Below are 20,887 nucleotides of genomic sequence, written 5' to 3'. Positions count from 1 at the left end.
CTGGAAATGGGGAGGCAGTCAGACAGACTCCCGCATGCGCCCGACCGGAATCCACCCGGCACACCCACCAGGGGGCAATGCTCTGCCCATCTGGGGTGTCGCTTCGTTGCAACCAGAGCCATTCTAGCGCATGAGGCAGAGGCCACAGAGCCATCCCCAGTGCCCGGGCAAACTTTGCTTCAATGGAGCCTTGGCTGCAGGAGGGGAAGAGAGAGACAGAGAGGAAGGAGAGGGGGAGGGGTGGAGAAGCAGATGGGTGCTTCTCCTGTGTGCCCTGGCCTGTAATTAAACCCGGGACTCCGGCACACTAGGCCGACGCTCTACCACTGAGCCAACCGGCCGGGGTCCTGGTTATTTTTTTTAAAGCTTGTTATTTCTTTTTTAAAAAGCTTGTGGCCCTGGCCGGTTAGCTCAGCGGTAGAGCGTTGGCCTGGCGTGCGGGGGACCGGGGTTCGATTCCCGGCCAGGGCACATAGGAGAGGCGCCCATTTGCTTCTCCACCCCCCTCCCCTCCTTCCTCTCTGTCTCTCTCTTCCCCTCCCGCAGCGAGGCTACATTGGAGCAGGGATGGCCCGGGCGCTGGGAATGGCTCCTTGGCCTCTGCCCCAGGTGCTGGAGTGGCTCTGGTCGCGAAAGAGCGATGCCCCGGAGGGGCAGAGCATCGCCCCCTGGTGGGCAGAGCGCGCCCCTGGTGGGCGTGCCGGGTGGATCCCGTTCGGGCGCATGCGGGAGTCTGTTTGACTGTCTCTCCCCGTTTCCAGCTTCAGAAAAATACAAAAAAAAAAAAAAAACCCTAAAAAAATAAAAATATAAATAAATAAAGCTTGTTATTTCTTTTTAAATTTTATTTATTTATTTATTTTTGTGACAGAGACAGAGAGAGTCAGAGATAGGGACAGACAGGAAGGGAGAGAGATGAGAAACATCAGTCCTTTGTTGTGGCTCCTTAGTAGTTCATTGACTGCTTTCTCATATGTGCCTTGACTGAGGGGCTACAGCAGACCGAGTGATCCCTTACTTGAGCCAGCGACCTTGGGCTCAAGCTGGTGAGCCTTGCTCAAACCAGATGAGCCCGCGCTCAAGCAGGCGACCTCGGGGTCTCGAGCTGGCGACCTCGGGGTCTCAAACCTGGGTCCTCCGCATCCCAGTCTGACGCTCTATCCACTGTGCCACCTCCTGGTCAGGCCTGCACCACCACCAGCTCAGGCAAAGCTTGTTGTTTTTAAGAAACGAAAAAGACTCAGGATGAACCTTTGATCTTCTTCCAACTTCCTAAAATAATTTAGTGGACCTGCCCAAGAAAGGGAGTGATTATCACAGTTAACTATGGTTTAATATGAACTAGGTGTGATAGGGAGGAACCTGGCAAGTCCTATTAGATCAAAGTCCTCTCTGCTTCTGGTTGTTATAGATGGCACAATAAACATTTGTTTATCAAGCATCTGCTTTCTACCTCCATGTGAATTGCCTTCCTCCCCCTTGAAATCCCATACCATGACCCCACTTTCACCCTAGCTCAAGATGGCATATAAACCTTAACTGCCTGGTTTGTCCCTGGACCCCATATTCTTATAGAACCCTGCACATTCATTCATAATTAAATTTGGTTATTTTCTATTAATCTGTCTTATACTGTTTTAATTATTTGACCAGCCAGAAGAACTCAGAGGAAAAAGGGAATTTCCCCTCCCCCATACACTGAAGCAAAGATCTGAGGGAAGAGTTCCAGCTAACCAGGCACCAGTGAAAGAAAAGTGTCCCGGGAAAGCAGGAACTGCAAGTGCAAAAGCCCTGGAGTGGTGACATGCTTTGGGTATGCTTTGTTCACCTCCTTTGCGTACAGAAGCTGTCCAACTCCATGCCACTGTACCTCGTTCCTGCTGCTCCCTTTCCTACTCTGTTCCCTCCTCCTCAGCACCCCCCTCCTGCCCAGCCTCCACTGGTCTGTCAAACTCCTGCCTCCATGCCCAGATTCAAATGTTACTTTTTACAGCTTGCCCTTTCTGCCCTCATCTCTGTTCGCAAAATGTTCATATTTCTATTAAAATAGGCATCGACTGTATTATATTTGTTTGTTTGTTTGTTTCATCCCAGTTGGCAGTAATCCCATCAAGAACAGATCGCGGCCTGACCTGTGGTGGCGCAGTGGATAAAGCATCGACCTGGAAATGCTGAGGTCGCCGGTTTGAAACCCTGGGCTTGCCTGGTCAAGGCACATATGGGAGTTGATGCTTCCTGCTCCTCCCCCCTTTTCTCTCTCTCTCTCCTTTCTAAAATGAATAAAAAAAAAAAAAAAAAAAAAGAACAGATCGCTATATTCATTGTTGTACCCTTGGTGCCTAGCAAGTACTGGGCCTGAAAAATGTTATCCCATGTATGTGACATGTCCTGGATAGGCAAATTCATAGAAACAGAAAGCAGGTTAGTAGGTTAGTGGTGGCCTGGGGCTGGGGGGAGGGTGGCCAGAGAGTGACTGCTAAATGGGTACAGGTTCCCTTCTAGGGTGTTGAACATATTCTGGAACTAGATAGTGCTGACCACTGCACAACATTGTGAATGGACTATGTGCCATTGGATTATACACTTTTATTTATTTATTTATTTGTTTGTTTATTTATTTATTTTTTACAGGGACAGAGAGTCAGAGAGAGGAATAGACAGGGACAGAGAGATGAGAAACATCAATCATTAGTTTTTTCGTTGCGCATTGTGACATTAGTTGTTCACATATTAGTTGTTCATTGATTATTTTCTCGTATGTGCCCTGACCACGGGCCTTCAGCAGACCGAGTAACCCCTTGCTTGAGCCAGCGACCTTGGGTCCAAGCTGGTGAGCTTTGCTCAAAGCAGAGGAGCCCACGCTCAAGCTGGCGACCTCGAGGTCTCAAACCTGGGTCCTCCATATCCCAGTCCAACACTCAATCCACTGTGCCACCACCTGGTCAGGCGGATTATACACTTTTAAATGGTTAGAGTGGTGAATTTTATGTTATGTGAATTTTGCCACAATTAAAAAGAATGTTGATTGAGCTCTGGCTGGATAGCTTAGTGGATTAGAGCATCATCTTGATGTACAGAGATGGCCAGTTCAATCCCTGGTCAGGGCGACTTACAGGAACAATGTTCTTGTCTCCCTCCCTCTCTCGCTCTTTCTCTCTTCATCTCTCTCTAAAAATCAATCAATCAAAATTTTAAATGTTGATTGAATTGAGGAGTTGAGAGCCTCATTTCACAGGCAGTCCAGCTTATGGGAAGTTGCGTTCTTAATAAAATACAACCCAACAGAGATCTAGAGAGTTGAAGAGCCCATTAGTAAAATCTGAAGAATCGTATAATAAATCTTTTTTTTTTTTAATTTTTTAAAATTTTTGACAGAGACAAAGAGTGAGTCAGAGAGAGGGATAGACAGGGACAGACAGACAGGAACGGAGAGAGATGAGAAGCATCAATCATTAGTTTTTCATTGTGCATTGCAACACCTTAGTTGTTCATTGATTGCTTTCTCATATGTGCCTTGACCGCGGGCCTTCAGCAGACCGAGTAACCCCTTGCTGGAGCCAGCGACCTTGGGTCCAAGCTGGTGGGCTTTTTGCTCAAACCAGATGAGTCTGTGCTCAAGCTGGCGACCTCGGAGTCTCGAACCTGGGTCCTCTGCATCCTAGTCCGATGCTTTATCCACTGCGCCACCGCCTGGTCAGGCCGTATAATAAATCTTGGAATAAACACAAGATAACAAAGTATTTGCATTTTATATCATTAGCTGGAGCATGTAATAAAGTTAGTCATGGAGGTTTAGTTGCAACTACAATGGAAGAGGTTAAGGTTACATCTGTTGGAGATTTGATTTGAACATTGGGGTGCTACCCTACTAGAGTTTTAAAATTGGGTTCAAAAATCTAAAACTTCTATTTCCTTTAGTTCCACCTAAATTAATTACATCAAAGATTATTTCATAAAGCACTTAGGTCTTTTCTTCTTGATATTGTTTCTTAGATAATCATACCTGATCTCAATCTATATAATCAACTGTCCAATTAATATCTCTCATTATATAAAATTTTTATTTACCTATATTTATATAATTTCTTTTTCACAACAACCTTGTACCAATGGTACCCTGAGCTTTATTTTGCAAAAGAGAAAACTGTGCTAATAGAAATGAACTGAGACAAGATAGACACAATATGTAGCATTGCTGAAGCATTAGCCCAAGTATTCTGATTCTGGGTTTCAAATTCTGGATGCTAGGGATTTTTTTATTATTATTACTTTGAGCATCTTCACCTAATAATTTTAGTTAGGTGCCACAGTTTCTCCATCTGTAAAATGGAATTAATGGAGAGGTTTTGTGAGGATTAAACGAGTTAATACAAAGGTGGTTAGAACAGTGCCAAGCATCGAGTGATATATAAAGTTTTATGGTCGTTATTAGTTATTTAAAAGTGTACACAAAATAGTTTGAGGGCCTTTTGATGCCTTACTTTATCAACATCCCAGGAGAGCAGGAACTGTAAATAAATATCCTCATTTGACAGATGAGAAACTGAGTCCCATGGTGTACGGCAGGGCTGGGAAAGTAATGGATCACAGATGCTGGGGCCACCTAACATCTAACAAGCAGAAGTCAGTATTCTTGAGGACAGTGCAGTAGCAGTCAGGGAGGACAGCTGGGGTGTAGAGGGAAATAATAATAATAATGAAATTTAACGTAAAAGCAGAAAAAAATCTAAAATTTCTCCCAGACTAAGATTAGTAGGACCAATTATCTTTCTTCCACAAAGTATCCCTTTGTGTTGGTCCAGAGGAGCAAACAAGAGTTATGTGCTCCTTGCCCTGAATAATCTAGCCAAGGATCAGCAGCCCTTTTGTGGGAGTCCTGGCTACCTTTAAATAGATAATGACTTTAAGGATTAAAAATGTAGATTACAGTATATCACTAAATAAACATTTAAAACTTATATAAAAAAAACGTATATGATGTATATTTATGTAATTCAAGTGACTTGGAGAATTAATCTTTTTTGTTATAATTATGTTTTCTTTTATAGTGAGAGGAGGGGAAATAAAGAGACAGACTTCTGCATGCACCCCAACTGGGATCCACCTGGTAGGATCCACCCATCTGGGGCTGATGCTCTGCTTGTTTGGAGCTGCTGGCAAATGAGCTATTTTTAGCACCTGAGGCAGAGGCTCCACAGAGCCATCCTCAGGGAATGGGGCCAATGAGCTGGAAGCCATGGCTGCAGGAGGAGAAGAGATTTAGTGAGAGAAGGGGGAGGGGAAAAGATGAAGAAGCAAATTGTCACCTCTTCTGTGTGCTCTGATCAGGGATTTTTTTTTTTCATTTACAAAAGATAGGCTATGTTTATTGAGAGTCACAAGCAGCTGACTCACTCAGTGTGACTCACACAAGCAGTCACTTCCACTTCACTCCATTCCAAGTCCTCGAGTCAGGGCTGAGGGGAAGGAGTGCTACCTGGGCCCATTCGCAGATTTACAAGCTTCTCATTGAGGGCAATCTGCAACTGGGTGAGACTGGCCAGGTAGGTCACCATCAGCAGGTCACTGATGTTGCTGTTGAGCATGGTCTCGAAGTCATCGCTAACAATCTTGGGTACTTGGTTAACCAGACTCATCAAGAAACGGCCTACAGTATTGTCAGCTGACACTCTTGCACATCCTCCGCATACTGCAACACTGTGCTCAGGGCCATCTGAATACGAGCCAAAGCCCCTGTGATTTGCTGTAAGTCACTTGAGAGTCCAATTACCTGACTGGGGCTAAAACAGGTCTTCATGATCAGATCAAATCCAATGTGTTCGGTGTCGTAATATGCATACTTCACTGTCAGAGGTGTGAATATCACCCCCTTTAGTCCTCCCAGGAACACCCATTAAAGTGCTGACGTAAGCCCTGATGCTCATGCGCGATTCTGGAGGCCAGTGTGCACAGTGAGGTGAATGGGGCTGGGAGCCTCCGGGCAGTAGGACTCATGGATCAGCACAGAGTGCTCTGTGATGTCGTGGCCGGTAGCGTACAACCCAGGATGAGCTCATCTGGAGAAACTATCTTGTGCAATTCATACATGTTCTTAGCAAACTGCATGTCAACAGCCACCTCATCCTCTGACTCATTGTGCGGCACTGAAGAGCAATTGGTGACTTCCATTGAGTGCTTGTCAACGGTTCCCAGCAGAGTCTCGATAAGGCGGGCAGCACCCTCGTTGCAGCGCTCGTAGCTGTCCAGGATGGAGGCCAAAATGACCGGGTGCAGCCGGTGCTGCGTGAGGTGCGGGGCTGGCCGGGGCTGTGGGCGCAGCCGCCACCCGGGTCTGGGGAGGAGGCCGGCGGGGGAGTGGGAACTGGAACAGGCGCTGGAACTGGCGCCAGAACTGGAGCTGAGGTCAGGACCCCGTCCAGAGCTGAGGCTGGGGCCGCAGCAGGGGCTGGAGCGGCCGGAGGAGCACTCGCCGGTACCAACAGTGTGGCCATCTTGTCTAAAGAAAGCTTCCATATGCTGGTCAACGCTATACTGCTGAGCCAACTGGCCTGGGCCAAGAATGAGATTTTTAAGTGTTTTTTTGTTTTGTTTTGTTTTTGTATTTTTCTTAAGCTGGAAACGGGGAGAGACAGTCAGACAGACTCCCGCATGCGCCGGACCGGGATCCACCGGGCACGCCCACCAGGGGGCGATGCTTTGCCCCTCCCTGGCATCGCTCTGTTGCGACCAGAGCCACTCTAGCGCCTGGGGCAGAGGCCAAGGAGCCATCCCCAGCGCCCGAGCCATCGAGGGGAAGAGAGAGAGACAGAGAGGAAGGAGAGGGGCAGGGGTGGAGATGCAAATGGGCGCCTCTCCTGTGTGCCCTGACGGGGAATTGAACCCGGGACTCCTGCACGCCAGGCCGACTGAGCCAACCGGCCAGGGCCGAGACTTTTAAGTGTTAAGCCTAATCCGGAGGGACCCGAAACATTGAAGACACGAACAAAGTCCATCGATTACACACCAAAGCTTTATTGTCTAGCTTGGCTAAGCAGCGGCAACTCCGACAGAAATCTGAGTGAGAGCGCGCTGGCCCTTTGTTCTACCTAGTTTTTATAGTTTTGTAAGTGGAAAGTACAGAAGCAAAAATTGTAATTAGGAGCCCTTTACCACTATTGGTTATAGTCATATGTCCTTTAACATGATAGGACCATGTTCAATTTGCAAGCCATACATCATTTTGTAGAAAACAAAATTTACAAGGCAACACAATGGTAGAAAGATGTCTCTTTACGTATTAAAAGGCATTCCTATATTTTCTAGTGTTTATCCGCCATCTCTCTGTCCAGAGTCACACGTATTAACCACATGCATTTACATAAGAGAGGTAGTTTCCGTGGGGACAAATGCCCGCAAATGGCTCATTGCTATAAGAAAAAGTTTATTTTGGCTTTTCTCTCCCTGCACCTGGCTAGCCATTCACCCCTTTCCCCACAGGTGTGGTGGAATGTCTGGGAATCCATGTTTTCCTTCCCTTTGCATTTACAATAGAATGCCAAGGGCCAGCCTGGTTATGCTAATCACACAGTACAGAGACTATTCTCACAATTTCTCTGCACACCTTAACTCAAATTAATAAAATGTTCTTCAAGCCTCTTAAAATATTAATATTAATTCTAATATTAATATTAATTCTAAATATTAATATTAAAATTAATTAATCTATTAATTAATAAAGTTTTTGGTACTTTACAACACCTGCGGGTGAAGTGGCACAGTGGCTCCTCATTAAGTAAACTTTTACCGAAGTATAAAAAATATACAGAGGCCCTGGCTGGTTGGCTCAGTGGTAGAGCGTCGGCCTGGCGCGCAGAGGTCCCGGGTTCGATTTCCGGCCAGGGCACACGGGAGAAGCGCCCATCTGCTTCTCCACCCCTCCCCCTCTCCTTCCTCTCTGTCTCTCTCTTCCCCTCCCGCAGCCAAGGCTCCATTGGAGCAAAGATGACCCAGGCGCTGGGGATGGCTCCTTGGCCTCTGCCCCAGGCGCTAGAGTGGCTCTGGTCGGAACAGAGTGACACCCCGGAGGGGCAGAGCATCGCCCCCTGATGGGCAGAGCATCGCCCCCTGGTGGGCATGCCGGGTGCATCCCAGTCGGGCGCATGCGGGAGTCTGTCTGACTGTCTCTCCCCGTTTCCAGCTTCAGAAAAATACCAAAAAAAAAAAAAATACAGAAAAATGCACAATTAATAAGCATAAAATTTGATGAATTTTTACAAAAGCACATACACGTTTAGCACCTAGAGCTCAAAACAGGCATAAGCCAGTATCCAAAAGGCACCCATTCCCACTTCAGTCGCTAGTCCCCTCAAAAAGCCTAATTTTTATCACCATAAATTATTTTGTCTGTTTTTTGTATTTTATATAAGTATGTGCTTCTTTCACTCAATGTTTTATGTGTGTGAGATTCATCCACGTTGCTAGGTGTAGTTGAAGTTTATTTAATATATGCATAATCTTTTGATGTCTGAGATAATCCATGTTTTGACTCATACAAATAGTATTGCTATGAACACTCTAGTATTAGGTTTAGCCATGTGAAATTGAAATTTTTGTAAACCAGCAACTGTCAAATACTGGCAATTTTATACATGTCTCTTTTTTTTCATTTTTAAAGATTTTATTTATTGATTTTACAAAGAGAAGAGAAGGATGGGGAATAAGAAGTTGCTCATAGTTGCTTCATAGTTGGTTGCTTCACTTTAGTTATTCATTGCTTGCTTGTTGCTTGTCTACGTACCTTGACCAGACAAGCCCAGGCTTTCGAACCAGTGACCTCAGTGTTCCAGGTCAGTGTTCTGTCCACTGTGCCACTATAGGCCAGGCCTATTGCATGTCTTTTAATGTGCATATGTTTGCATTCTGTTAAATATACTGCTCACAAAAATTTGGGGATATTTCAAAATGAATATGGAGTGATAAAATATCCCCTCATTTTTGTGAGCCAAGTATATGCCCAGGGGTGGCATTCCTGGGTCTTAAACTGTACATATGTACAGCTTTCGTAGATTCTGCCAAATGGTTTTCAAAGTGATTCTACCAGTCCACATTTCCATCAGCATGTATGAGAGTTCCACATCCTTGCCATCACTCAGATCTATTGATCTGTGGGTATTGTCTTTTGCACTTTATTTTAGTTTTTATAGAATGACACTGGCTTCTTGTCTTTGAAGGGGTTCTCAGAGATGGGGATCATTCAGGGTGCGCTGCTCACAGTAACTCAGGAATTCTGATGATGCTTTGGAGACCTTGATAAGCCGGATCATGGCTTCCATGTGGAGTTGACGCAATGTTGTTAGTGGCTGACATTGCCTGCCTTCAGCTCTGGGCCCCATTGTCCAGAGAGCTTTTATAGTTTTTCCAAGGAGTACTTCTCTACTCTGTGCGTAAGACCTGGCTGTCGTCAGCGCCCAGGTTCCAGGAACCAAAAGTCCTCTCCCTGTGCTCTGACCACTGCAGCCCCTCAACCCCACTGTGTAGCCCGGGTATTATCTTCTGCACTTTGGCTATTCTCATGGGTCTGTAGTGGTATCACAATGTGAGTTTTACTTTGTATTTCTCTAATGACTAATACAAGTGAACATCTTCTCATCAGCTAAGTGATGATGTGAATATATCCTTTTTTCAAATCTGTGCATTTTTTTTCAGTTGGTTTGTCTGCCTTTTTTCTATGCATTTTTTATATACATGTTCTGGATGTGAGTTCTTTGTTAGTTATATGCACTAAAAATACCTTCTCTCACCCCATAGTTTGCTCTTTCACTGTGCCTTTTAATTGTTAACCTGGAAATAAAAAGCCAGAGTGAGAGGCAACCAGCATTTATTTGAGATACAAGAAGAATAGCTATTTGGGAAGTACTGATTCAGGTAGGAAGCCATATAGTGTTCCAATTAGGAGACAAAGGCAAGAGGTTTTTGTGAGAAAGGGAAGGGGAACAATTACATTAATAGAAGGAAGGCATTTTTATAGGTGCACCTATAAACAATGTGACACCAATTCTAAACAATGTTTTAAATGTTCAGTCCAGTCATCCGTCTGGTTGTCACAATATCCACTTTCCTGTTATCTTTCCGAACATTTCTTTGGGATGCATCATTGCTTTAAGCCCAGTCAAAAGGTTATTTTGCACAGTTTTAACATTGCAAAAGTTTGAGGAGTAAGACTGCAAGGCAGTTCCTCAGGAATGGCAGCTCTGACTTTATTTTAAAATGGCCGTTTAGGCCCTGGCCGGTTGGCTCAGTGGTAGAGCGTCGGCCTGGCGTGCAAGGGGTCCCGGGTTCGATTCCCGGCCAGGGCACAAAGGAGAAGCGCCCATCTGCTTCTCCACCCCTCCTCCTCTCCTTCCTCTCTGTCTCTCTCTTCCCCTCCCGCAGTCTAGGCTCCATTGGAGCAAAGATGGCCCCGGGCGCTGGGGATGGCTCCTTGGCCTCTGCCCCAGGCGCTAGAGTGGCTCTGGTCGCAACAGAGCGACGCCCCGGAGGGGCAGAGCATCGCCCCCTGGTGGGCAGAGCGTCCCCCCCTGGTGGGCGTGCTGGGTGGATCCCGGTCGGGCGCATGCGGGAGTCTGACTGTCTCCCCCCCCACCCCCCCACCCCCGTTTTCAGCTTCGGAAAAATACAAAAAAAAAAAAAAAAAAGGCCGTTTATATTATTTTTTTACATAGGGAACAGATGTTCGTAAGTTTAACGAGGTTCAATTTATCTATTTTTTTCTTTATAATAAATGCTTTTATGTCAAATTTTAGAAATGTTTGCCTATGTCAAGATCATAAAGTTATGGAGCACTAATTTTGGATTTTTTCTGAAACAAAAATTTCCCTTTTGGATGTTTTATATATGTGATCATTAATTTATTTATTTTTCTTTTAATGCACTTTAAAAAAATGTTTATATTATTGATCTTAGAGAGAGGAAGGGAGAGAACAGGAGAGAGACAAAAACATCCATTCCTGTATGTGCCCTGGACCGGGATCGAACTGGCAAGCTCTGCATTTCAGGAGGATACTCTAACCAACTGAGCTATCTGGCCAGGGCAATTTACTTATTTTTGACAAACACTTACTGAGTCTCCAAATATGCCAGGCTATATGCAGGATATTATAGGGGACATAATTATGGCCTGTATCCCTCACGCCCTTGCGCATTTCAGAGGGATCTGGAGAGGCTTAGTGATGTCACTTGCCCCGGTTCACACTGTTAATATGCCAAGCTTGGTACACAGTATTAAAACAGTTTTGAGCCTGAACTGTGTTGGCGCAGTGGATAAAGAGTCTACCTGGAACACTGAGGTCACCGGTTCGAAGCCCTGGGCTTGTCTAGTCAAGGCACATAGGGGAGTTGATGCTTCCTGCTCCTCCCCCTCTTTTCTCTTTATCTCTCTTCTCTCTTTAAAATGAATAAATAACGTCTTAAAACACAAGATTGACCAATTCCACAGTTCAAGCACAACCACTGAGCTCCTCTGTTTCCAGGAGGGATGCTGAGACACCAGGAATGGATTTTTATTTTTTGTGACAGAGACAGAGAGAGACAGAGAGAGGGACACATAAGGACAGACAGGAAGGGAGAGAGATGAGAAGCATCAATTCTTTGTTGCGGCACCTTAGTTGTTCATTGATTGCTTTCTCACATGTGCCTTGACTGGGGGCTAGAGCAGATGGAGTGACCCCTTGCTCAAGCCAGTGACCTTGGGCTCAAGCTGGTGAGCCTTGCTCAAACCAGATGAGCCCGTGCTCAAGTCGGTGACCTCAGGGTCTTGAACCTCGGTCCTCCGTGTCCCAATCCGACGCTCTATTCCCTGTGCCACCGCCTGGTCAGGTGAGGAATGGATTTTTAATATTTTCTAGTTGATAGCTTCCAGATCACCTTAGAAAAAATGTATAGACTGTAAGGACAGTGGCTGCCACCATGGCCATGCAGGGTCAGGTTGGATTCAGGCAGACGGTAAAGGAACTGTAGAGTCAGAGGATGGTGGGCCATTCCATTATTAAAGTCTTGTAACAGCAGATGAGCAATCAGGCAGGGAAGACTGCTTCCCTTTCTTTCTCCTGACAGTCCCGGACTCACAGGCCCCACTCCCCAGCCAAACAGGCCAGGCTGAAATCTCAGGGCTCCCGAACCCCTCACCGTTCTCTCTCTCTCTCTCTCTCTCTCTCTCTCTCTCTCTCCCTACACTCTCCAACCAAACAGACTGGAGGAAAAAAAACCTTCTCCAGCAAACAATAGCAAACAACAGCCCCTCACAGTGGCCCCTCCCAAGCAGGAAGGCAATCCACAATTTGCACTCTGTCACCCTGAGGGATAGCAGCAGCAGTCTTACATAGACTATACACACATGGCGCTGCCCCAATACAAGCGGGCAAAGCTAAAAGCACTTGTTTCACACTTAAACACATTGGTTTGCCCAACAGGGTCAATGACATGTAGTCAAAAGCAAAACAAAACAAAACAAAACCCTATAGTTCAAGACAATATGTATTATGAGGGAGATATTAGTGAAGTGCTTGAGGGAAGGAATAGGATACTTGGCTTTGGAGATGAAGTGAGAGAGGTTAGCAAACTAGGACAAGTGGAATAGGGAAACTGAGACAGATACACAGCCAAGCAGTTTACATCTATCTAGTAAATCACAAAATCCTATCCTCCCTAACCAAGGACCCTTCAGAGTAAATGGTTTACACTTCTCTTCCCCAATCAGAGGGTAAATATCTTTGTGGGGTTTTTTTGTATTTTTTAAAGATTTTATTTGGAGAGGGTAAATATCTTAAACCATTCTACCCAGGGAGATAGATAGCAGAAATCCAGTCAGTGCCATTTGTGCCAACCGATGAAGTCAGAGGAATAAATTTATTCTGGCACATCAGCATAAAGCTAATGAATATTCTATTGAGATCCTCCCTAAAGACCTTCTCTAAACTCCCAGCCTTTAATACAGGGGTCCGGAACCTTTTTGGCTGAGAGAGCCATGAACTCCACATATTTTAAAATGTAATTCTGTGAGAGCCATACAAGACCCGTGTATGTTAGGCATTATCCAATAAAAATTTGGTGTTGTCCCGGAGGACAGCTGTGATTGGCTCCAGCCACCCGCAACCATGAACATGAGCAGTAGGAAATGGATTGTAATACATGAGAATGTTATATATATATATTTTGTTTGTTTGTTTGTTTGTTTGTTTTAGAAAAATGTGTTTAATGGTAAAGCTTAGCACGTTCCAGCCCCAGGCATGGCTTGGAGTCGAAGCAGCAGGGATGGGTAGGTGACCCCCACGGAGCCTCACATGGCGAAGAGGATAAGGAAGGCGACCATCAAACAGAAGAGCCCCATGGCCTCAGACAGGGCAAAACCCAGAATGGCCTAGGAGAAGAGAGACGAATTCCTGGCATAGCCAATGATCAAACTGCCAAACACTGTTCCTATTCCAGCCCCTGAACCAGCCACACCCACTGTGGCAGCCCCAGCACCAATAAACTTGGCTGCTGTGTCAATGTCCCGGGATATAGTACTGGTCTGGAACTCCCGTCCGGCCATCTGGAGTGGGGAGCTGCTGTAGGAAGGTTGTTCAGGTGGGATCTCTGGCCTACTCAGGAAGGAGGCAGATGCAGGCCAGAGAAGGCCCCTGGTACAACAGCGGATCAGAGCTGGAGGAATGAGTAGTGCCCCGGTGGTCTGCATTTTTTCAGTCTTCTCCTTTTTTATTGCTTTTCTGCAGCTTCTTCTTCCCTCTCTACAGGAGCTTCGTGGCATTTCCCCAGAATGTTTTATATTTTTTAACGTTATTATTATTTTTTATTAAAAATTTGTCTGCGAGCCAGATGCAGCCATCAAAAGAGGCACATCTGGCTCGCGAGCCATAGGTTCACGACCCCTGCTTTAATACCTTCAAGACAATACCTTCAGCACGCTCTCCCTCCCATGCCTTTCCCATTCCTCTCTTCTTCCCCACCCAGGTGACTTACCTTTGCCTTTCTCTTCTAAGTTCCATAGGTCCTTCTTTTGCTTCTGTAACTTTTGCTTCTGAGCCTACACAGCCCAGGTGGCTCACTTCTACTACCTCTATAACTTTCTAAATAAACTTTCTCTTATAATTTGAGTTCTTGGCTCTGAAATTCATTCTTTGCCAAACTCAAAAACTGAGGTCCAATTTCACTACCAGTACCACAGATAACATGGGTACCCTTGTTCACACTTAAAAGGTAAGCAGCCCTGTGCCCTGGCCGGGAATCAAACCTGAGACTCCTGCACGCCAGGTCGAGGCTCTACCACTGAGCCAACTGGCCAGGGCCTAGGAATGCCCTTGTTGATCAAGCTACCCAAAGGAAAATTATTTGGAGCAACCATGACAGATCGAGCAATTCAGTCTCATACTATTCATCACCAGAACGCTGCAGCCCTGTGTAAACAGTTTCAACTTTCTCGGGAAGCAGCACGGCAGATTGGTAAATCCTGTCCAAGGGGTCCTATATTACAATCTGCCCCTTCATTTGGAGTTAACTCTCAAGGACCCCTACCAGGACAACTTTGGCAAATGGATGTTACTCATATACCTTCATTTGGCAAACAGTCCTATGTCCACGTTACAGTGGATACATATTCTGGATTTATAGTAACCTCTGTCAGAACAGGAGAGGCTGCTAAGCATGTTATAGCTCATTGTCTGTATGCATTGTTCTATTATTGGATTTCCTAAACTGGTTAAACTGACAATGCTCCTGCATATGGAACAAAAGCATTCACTGTATTTTGTCAAACCTTTCGAATTATGTGTATTTCTTACAATCTTTAAAGTCAAGGTATTATTAAAGTGTACCCAGCAAATATTCTAAGGTCAATTAAAAAAAAATTGGGGGGGGGGTATTTTTCTGAAGCTGAAAACGGGGAGAGACAGTCAGACAGACTCTTGCATGCGCCCGACTGGATCCACCTGGCACGCCCACCAGGGGCAACGCTCTGCCCACCAGGGGGCGAGACCAGAGCCACTCTAGCGCCTGGGGCAGAAGCCAAGGAGCCATCCCCAGCGCCCGGGCCATCTTTGCTCCAATGGAGCCTTGGCTGCGGGAGGGGAAGAGAGAGACAGAGAGGAAGGGGGGGGTGGAGAAGCAAATGGGCGCTTCTCCTATGTGCCCTGGCCGGGAATCAAACCCGGGACCCCTGCATGCCAGGCCAACGCTCTACCGCTGAGCCAACCGACCAGGGTCTACCATATCATGCTTTTTACTTTAAAAAAAAATTTAAATTTCTTTTGAATGCTGATGAACAAATCTTTTTCTCCTGCAAACTACTAGCTTCTTTATTTGATCCAGCTAATAACAGTTTTGTCTTTTTCCAAATAGCTCCAGATATATGGAAAAGATTTATATAGGCAGATGGGGATCCTCAAACCCCTCAGCGAGATCTTCTGAGCATGGCTTTTAAGATACCAGGAGGCAGAAAAAGCCCAATAGAGATCAGGGGAACTACTAGCTCTTAGGATACACCCTTAAAGGCTCCAATACCCCAAAGGGGTCTCATAGGATGCCATCTGGGTCCTGCTTCAATAGTGGAAAGGAAGGTCATTGAGCTAAAGCCTGCCAGACTTACATGCCTCTGCTGTGAGGAAACAGGGACACTGGTAGGCTTCCCCCTTGCTCCTCTAAGGGAGGGTTCAGTCTCTTCCAGCCCTGCTCCAGCCACCTATGACCTAACCTTGCCCAGAATGCTGGGATTTGCCACTGAAGGCTGAAGGTGACCAGGGTCGTCGGCCCCATCTATGACATTGTGGACGAGCCTAGGGTATTTCTTCCAAGAAGCAGGTAAACTGATCTTATTTGCACAAGGCCTACTTAACTATGTCTTGCCTGAATAGTCAGGTTTTTTATTCTTCCTTCGAAGATCTCTGTTGTGGGTGTTGATAGTCCTATTTTCTGCTGCTTTGTTTAATATATAGTGTTTCCTTTATTCCTCCTACCTCATGCCCCACTCATATTTCAGGCTGGGACTTACTCCTAATTTAGAGCTCTCTTTCCCCCTTTTGCCAACTTGTATTATGAATTTACCTTTGCCATCCAGCTTAGTGTGTCCCAAGGTTCTATTTACCAAGCCACAGTCGCAGAGCTCCAGGGAAAAGCAATCTGGTCTCATCTCTCCAGGCAGAGGAGAACAGAAGCTCCATATCCACACATGCTGCAGATGGCTTTTCCAGTCTACCTGAATCATTACCAGCTAGAAGCAGTGGTCATTGGGACTTGGACATGAGCTGCAAAGTATAGAATTGTGACAACAATTCCAGTGCCATGCAGACTTTTCCTGGACTCCTGCTTTTTGTGACAGCTCCTAACAGACTGAACTGGGGTTGGGTTGCATTTTTCAGGGATTTGGCATGGTTTGGGGCCAACTTGGACTTGGTGAACATGTTAAGGACACTACTCTTTATGGATTCTTGCTGTATTGGCCAAGAGTTTGCTTAATGGCTTTAATCACTGTAAAAAAAAAAAAAATAGAAGACTGGATAAAGAAGATGTGGCACATATACACCATGGTATACTATTCAGCCATAAGAAATGATGACATTGGATCACTTACAACAAAATGGTGGGATCTTGATAATATTATACGGATTGAAATAAGTAAATCAGAAAAAAACAAGAACTGCAGGATTCCATACATTGGTGGGACATAAAAACGAGACTAAGAGACATGGACAAGAGAGTAGTGGTTATAGGGGGCGGGGGGAGGGAAGGAGGGAGAGGGGGAGGGGGAAGGGGAGAGGCACAAAGAAAACTAGATAGAAGGTGACAGAGGACAATCTGACTTTGGGTGATGGGTATGCAACAGAATTGATTGACAAGATAACCTGGACATGTTTTCTTTGAATATTTGTACCCTGCTTTATTGATGTCACCCCATTAAAATTAATAAAAATTTATTTATTAAAAAAAATAAAAGGTAAGCAGCCCTGTCCAGTTATCTAAGATGGTTACAGTGTTGTCCTGATATGCCAAGGTTGTGGGTTCAATCACTGGTCAGGGCACATACAAGAATCAACCAATGATTGCATCAATTAGTGAAACAAATCAATGTTTCCCTCTCTCTCTCTTTCTCTAGAAAGAAAAAGGTGAGCTTGTTGCAGTAATATAATGTTATAGTAATTAAATATATATAGACGTATAGAAAAATATGGATGATATATAGAAATAATTAGGATATAATATTGAAAGCAATTAAGAAAATTAAATAAAGTTATGCCATCTGAATAGAAATTAATCAGATTAATTCCTACATTGGAATTAATGTACAGCTATGATAGGCAGACTCTGCCTTTCCCGCAGGGCCCAGTTAGTGTGTGAGTGAAGTTATATATAGATAAGAAGTGACTTGATGTCATAACTAGGTAGGTTAATATACAAGAAGCTTCCCTAGGAACACATTAAGAGTGGCTTGATGTGACATTTTGGTAGATTAAGATAAAAAGGGATCCCGGCAAGGAACTCCCAAAAAGGTGGTTTGAGATGATAATCCTGTAGATTGACACCTGTTAGAAGGCAGTAGGCCAGAAGAGGTACTAAAGCTAAGAGGCCCCCCTGCTGTGGTAGTCGTTCAGATTCCAAAGTTGACAGCTGAGAGGAACACACCGATAGGGCCCCAGTAAGCTGTGCCCAGGCACGCCAAAAGGATTTGTGAGTAATAAACTGCCTGTGTGATTCTTGCAATTAACTTGTGTGTCGGTCGTGTCTTTCCTCAGGTGGCAATTGGTCTCGGCACTGATAAGTAGAATCCTCATAGCCGCCTCAAGAGTAGTCTCAAAGAGGCTGACAGCCCTGCTGTCAGCCCCACTGTGCAGGGAAGTTGAATTGGACACCTGATCGATGTAGAGCTCGGGCTCTACTGGGACAGAGTAGAATTCAGACCATTTTGGGGAGAGGGCATCTGAGGGTAAAGGACCAACAGGCGCTAATTAACAGAGGTGAGACAGCGTGGAATTCGAATCCTCTACTCACCCCCAATACTGCTGAGTTCTCTCCTTCCCTCACTGTGCTTCTGTTTCACTACCCCACTCTCCGGCTCATCCTGCACATTTTCATGAGATCAAGTGCCATCTCTCTGTGCTGATAGCCTTCAAATCTATACCCTAACACAGTCCTCTCCCCTAGCTTCGGACATACAGGTTTAAACTTTTAGGTTTAAAAATTAATCTGGCCTGACCAGGCGGTGGCACAGTGGATAGAGTGTTGGACTGGGATGCCAAGGACCCAGGTTTGAGACCCCAAGTTTGCCAGTTTTAGCATGGGCTCATCTGGTCTGAGCAAAGCTCACCAGCTTGGACCCAAGGTTGCTGGCTCAAGCAGGGGGTTACTTGGTCTGCTAAAGGCCCATGGTCAAGGCACATATGAGAAAGCAATCAATGAACAATTAAGGTGTCACAACGAAAAACTGATGATTGATGCTTCTCATCTCTCTTCGTTCCTGTTTGTCTGTCCCCATCTATCCCTCTCTCTGACTCTCTCTCTGTCTCTGTAATTAAAAAAAAAAAGAATCTGTATTTCTTAAAAATCAGGAAATAGAAAATATGAACGTGCATCATATGTAAAAACACAAGTATTTTTTATATAATTATTTTTATTTATTTTATTTATTTATTTTTTTACAGAGACAGAGAGAGAGTCAGAGTGGGGGATAGACTAGGACAGACAGACAGGAATGGAGAGAGATGAGAAGCATCAATTATTAGTTTTTCGTTGCGCATTGTGACACCTTAGTTGTTCATTGATTGCTTTCTCATATGTGCCTTGACCGTGGGCCTTCAGCAGACCGAATAACCCCTTGCTCGAGCCAGCGACCTTGGGTCCAAGCTGGTGAGCTTTTTGCTCAAGCCAGATGAGCCTGCGCTCAAACTGGCAACCTTGGGGTCTCGAACCTGGGTCTTCCGCATCCCAGTCTGATGCTCTATCCACTGCGCCACCGCTTGGTGAGGCAACACAAGTATTATTATTTTTTTTTGTATTTTTCTGAAGCTGGAAACGGGGAGAGACGGTCAGACAGACTCCCGCATGCGCCCCACCGGGATCCACCCGGCACGCCCACCAAGGGCGAAGCTCAGCCCACCAGGGGGCGATGCTCTGCCCCTCCGGGGCGTCGTTCTGCATGGACCAGAGCCACTCTAGCGCCTGGGGCAGAGGCCAAGGAGCCATCCCCAGCGCCCGGGCCATCTCTGCTCCAATGGAGCCTTGGCTGCGGGAGGGGAAGAGAGAGACAGAGAGGAAGGGGGGGGGTGGAGAAGCAAATGGGCGCTTCTCCTATGTGCCCTGGCCGGGAATCGAACCTGGGTCCCCTGCACGCCAGGCCGACAATCTACCGCTGAGCCAACCGGCCAGGGCAACACAAGTATTTTTTAATGAAGCAGTTGTTTGACACGGATATCTATATGCCCTGGGTTGTGGTTAAAAAAAAACAAAAACAAAAAACAAAAAACAAAAAAAAACTTTAAAAGACATAGAAAGCTAGACATAATGGCTAAAGGAATGAGAAGAGCCAAGGAAATCTTCATCTGGGCCACAAAACCAAAGAAGTGAGAAGGAGCTGGCTCCTGGGGAAGATGACGACTTTCACTTTGACTGTACCCATTCTGGTTTATAGGAAATCATGCACAGTGGTTGCAACCACTTTTCTACCACTTCCAGACTCTGGTCAAAGTAATTCTGAATGAATGCTCTGAAGAATGTGGGAGTTTCCCCTTAAGTTCACTGGTAATTGGCTCCCATGAAGAGGTAACACTTTAATGAGGAAGTCACATTTATTGAACCCTTATTAAATGTCACGTTCTCTGCATCCAGTTTCTAACGAGGGATCCTCTTAGCAGTAATATGAGGCTGGTACAATTATCTTCATTTCACAAATGAGGAAGCTGAAACTCAGAGAAGATAAGAAACAGTCTGAGGTTGTGTAGGTAGCAAGTGATTTGTTGCACCTTGCCAGTGGATGATATTGTCTCGAAAGCATCGATCACCAGGGCTCCTATGGCCTCATGTATTGTTTCCTGTGGCTGCTGTAACAAATGACCACAAGCTTGGTGGCTTAAAACAACAGAAACTTATTCCTCACAGTTCTGGAGGCTGGAAATCTCAAATCAGGGTGTTGGCATGGTTGATTCCTTCTGAGAGTAAATCTCTTCCATGGTTCTCTCCTGGTGCCATCCTTACATGGCATTCATATGGTCATCTTGTTATTAGGACACCAGTCATATTGAATTAGCCAGCGCCACCCCCACACCCAGCACTCACACATTCCAGTGTGACCTTATTTTTAATTTAACTAATTACATCTGCAATAACCCTATTTCCAAATGAGGTCATGTTCTGAGGTACTGAGGACTAGGATTTCATCATATCTTTTTGGAGGGATACAGTTCAACTCATGACACTTCATTAAGTGGTACAAGCCAGAAAGATAAAAGAAAGTAATTTCCTATTGATTTGGAGGATTTTTTTTTTAATTTGGAGGATTTTTGACAAAAAGTTTATTTTTGTTTCTGGTTAGATTCCTAAGTTCCCCTGAAATTGGCAGGCTTTATAGAATTCCCGTGAGTAATTCTTAAGAATGCTTCAAATTTCTCACATCTCCACTGCCTCGTGGATAATAGCTACACAGGCATTGCTATCTCATAAAAACACAAACTCCACTTTCCCTCCAAAAGCCACCTTCCTCCTGACTTCCCAGTTTTTCACAAAACTAGCTAAAGTCCCCCTATGTTCTAGAAAGAATCCTTTCTTTCCAAATCTTACACTTCCTAATTTCAGTTCCTTCGGGTTACCTGTCCCATGGGAAGATACACTAGCTTCCCAGATCCTCATCTCGCTCCCAACCTCTTCTCCTCCA

General features: G+C 45.3%; 1 protein-coding gene and 2 pseudogenes across 6 annotated transcripts in view; all 3 read right to left on the bottom strand.

The window, feature by feature from the left end:
- The window catches only part of ADAP2 (ArfGAP with dual PH domains 2), a 123,011-nt gene that overhangs the window by 30,601 nt on the left and 71,523 nt on the right, over window positions 1-20,887 (bottom strand). The window lies entirely within an intron of this gene.
- LOC136323530 (eukaryotic translation initiation factor 3 subunit F-like) lies at window positions 5,444-6,491 on the bottom strand (annotated as a pseudogene).
- LOC136323529 (ATP synthase F(0) complex subunit C1, mitochondrial pseudogene) lies at window positions 13,230-13,782 on the bottom strand (annotated as a pseudogene).

Source organism: Saccopteryx bilineata, chromosome 2, assembly GCF_036850765.1.
Source record: "Saccopteryx bilineata isolate mSacBil1 chromosome 2, mSacBil1_pri_phased_curated, whole genome shotgun sequence".
Taxonomy (NCBI): Eukaryota; Metazoa; Chordata; class Mammalia; order Chiroptera; family Emballonuridae; genus Saccopteryx; species Saccopteryx bilineata.
This window is presented reverse-complemented; position numbering and strand designations above follow the sequence as displayed.